This window comes from Thalassophryne amazonica, chromosome 2 (assembly GCF_902500255.1).
Source record: "Thalassophryne amazonica chromosome 2, fThaAma1.1, whole genome shotgun sequence".
Classification (NCBI taxonomy): Eukaryota; Metazoa; Chordata; class Actinopteri; order Batrachoidiformes; family Batrachoididae; genus Thalassophryne; species Thalassophryne amazonica.
Window position 1 is genome coordinate 118696923 of NC_047104.1, and position 3529 is coordinate 118700451.

Consider the following 3529-nt stretch of genomic DNA (forward strand, 5'->3'; position numbering starts at 1 on the left):
GCTCAGTATCACAAAACACAGCCCAAACAAGCGCAAATCTCTGCCGTCATGGTTCCACCATGTGTGCCCACGGCACGCGCTCCCGACACAAATCCAAGTTACCAGATGATACGGTTGTGTGAAATTTAAAAAAATGCACAACCGGCTATAGCAATATTCATGCAACGAAATCCAAGCATTGAGGACAGAGATTGTGTGGAGCATTTCACTGATCAGTTGACTAACAGATCCGCCCATTATATCTACAGACATTTATAGGGGAGACCGGGGCAGGTGTATACTGATTTGATTTTAGTATGTGAATTACTTCAATAAATCGTTATAGGATAATAGCCATAACAACAACAACAATAATAATAATAAGTTAGCAAAATATTTGTATGTATTTTAACACAAAATTTAATTATTTAATCAATACAAATATAGAGGTGCACAGAGGTGTATCAATGGTAGCGACAGTGCCAACCAATAGAATTGTAATAATAATACAATATTTAACCTAAAATTTAAGCTATTAAATATGATTAATACAAATTTATAGTTGACTCAATAATTCTAATAAGTAATTATAAACAATCATTCTTGTAATTTTATTTTATCAAAATTACTGAAATGAATGCATGACCCTATAAGAAGTCTTAATTTAATTGAAACTGGTGTGAAATAATAACTAATAATTTTACAAAAATATTAGAACATTTTATATTTATTTCCTCTTGTGCAAATCCATGTTAGAGACAAATGTTTTTATGCTTTCTTTTAACAGTTCTTTTAAAAACTGATCTGCTATAGCGGTAATTTTGCAAAAGTCATTTAAATTTAAATTTTTCAAACTTTATACAAATGTTACTAGATACTACTGTACTATAGAGTTACAATTGCTGAAATATGTTTACATACATCTTGGCTCAAAACTTCCAAAGTCAGCTCATTTTTGATGAATGGCTTGTTAACTGGTCGACAGGTTTTGAGGTCATGGTGTTGTTTTTTTTCTTCTTCTTCTTCTTCTTCTTCTTCTTCTTCTTGTTTTTACTAGGAAAGAATATTTGCACACAAAGGGAAAATTCTCAGAAAAGAGACAAAGGGACAGGAAATCTATGTCATTTTGATGATAAGAACCACCACTGAAACAGAATTAACAGCCCGATAGTTGTACGAGGTCTGTTAGGAAAGTATCCGACCTTTTTATTTTTTTTTTTCAAAAACCTGATGGATTTGAATCACGTGTGCTTGCATAGTAACAGAAAATAAAAAACAGAAAATAAAAAAGAAAATGGGGGGCATCAATCATGAGACAAAGACTGAAGAGAGTTGAAGAACATTAAAAATGATTCACACTTTTTGTAAAACATTTCAGAAGTACCTCTCACTGAATATTTAATTTTCTCAAGCTAAAACACCGTCATGTCCCTGAGCCACTGAGTGCTGGAAGGAGGATTCATGGATGTCCAGTGGAGAAGTTAAGGAAGGAAGCAAACCTCCAGCTGCATAGAGGTCTATCGATTGTAGTCTTGGGGACACCAAAATGTGGGAGCATGGGGAGAGGTATTTATAGTGATACTTCTTGTTTACAAGCATTGACATCACAAGCATGTGCATTGACATGGTTGGCAAGAATGTGTGTAAACTGATACCATGAAAGAGCAGAGGTGTCAAGTAACGAAGTACAAATACTTCGTTACTGTACTTAAGTACACTTTTTAGGTATCTATACTTTACTCCATTACTTATTTTTCTGCCTACTTCCGACTTCTACTTATTACATTTTCACACAAGTATCTGTACTTTCTATTCCTTACATTTTTAAAACAAACAGCCTCGTTACTCTTGGCTTCAATGCCGGTGGATGTGCACATCCACCGGAAGCTCGAGGCCAGCGCGGCTTTACCGAGGTGCCAGCGCGGATTTATCTGACCATGGGTCCGAAGAAGGCACTGACGGCGGAGGAGGGAGACGATATCAAGAAGTCCCTGGACTTTTTGTCTGAGGAAATCTCTGTTGTTAAAATGCAGCAGAAATCCATTATGGAGCTGGTGGAAGAAGTGAAGGCTCTCCGGATCCAGAATGCCGAGAAAGACCGGCGTCTGGTGCACCTGGAGAACCGTATTGCAGAGTTGGAACAGTACACAAGGATGAACGACGTTATTATTACAGGAATTCATATTAAACCTCGATCCTACGCACGGGCGGTGTCAGAAGACAGCGGAGGGGAGGTCAGTGAGCAGGAGGCCAGCTCAGTGGAACAACAGGTGGCTGACTTCCTGCAATCTAAAGGTATTCAAATGGACTGTAATAACACTGAAGCGTGCCACCCCCTGCCCAGGAGAGAGGATGGAGACAAGCGAGCTGTTATAATGAGGTTTGTCAACAGAAAACATAAAATGGCATTGTTAAAACAGGGACGGAAACTCAAAGGAACAAACGTATTCATCAATGAACATCTGACCAAAAGAAACACAGACATCGCCAGGAAAGCTCGTCTCTTAAAAAAGCAGGGAAAAATTCAACAGACATGGACATCCAACTGCAAAACATTCATCAAACTGAACGGAACACCAGAACAAGCGAAGGTTATGGTAATCAGGAACATCAAGGAACTGGACAAATACAACCAATAAGGTATGAGGACACAAACACATCACAACACCATGACACAGACCAGAGGAACCTATTCATCTACTACCTATTCATCTACATCTGGAGACAAGAAGGATATAACTCAAAGGATTGCTGATCATGGAAAACTAGAACTGAGAACATTTAAATACACAGACCACAATGTACTGGACTTGGAGCACGATATAGACCCGGACAATAATTTCTTCTCAAATATTAATGACAGTTGTTGCTATTATACAGATGAACAGTTTAATCGGATCATTAAAACGGATAACAAATTATCAATAATCCATTTCAACAGCAGAAGTCTGTATGCAAACTTTAACAACATTAAAGAATATTTAAGTCAATTTAAAAAAAATATTTAACATAATTGCTATATCAGAAACATGGATCAATGAAGATAAAGGAATGGATTTTGAACCAGTCGAAGCAGTGGTTTGCAGTTTGAAGCAATGCTTCAACCTATTGTTTTGTTTATTCTTTCTTTCTTTCGCTTAATTTTCCCCCGCTAAAACCCTAAAGAGCATACTTCTGTGAGTATTATTTACCTTTTCTATGTTAAACCGACCTGTTATGGTCTTCTGAAACAGTTGATAGATGTATTTTATAACTTAAAAATGGGAGCGACGCTAACACGTTAGCATGTCTATGGCATTTTCAATGTTAAAAGTTAGCATGAAGCAGTTCCAGCTGTCTTCACGTTCGGGTGCATTTGTTTTCAAATTGTAATATTTCTTAAATTTATTTTTGTTTATATATTAATAATCTAATGATAATTATTATATACAATTTCAGAGAAAGAGACAAAAAGAACCTGAATAGAAACACAACAGAAAATAAAATATAAAAGCAACTAACAATGAACATACATACATAAATACAGAAATAAATAAGTGTTTCCTGTGAA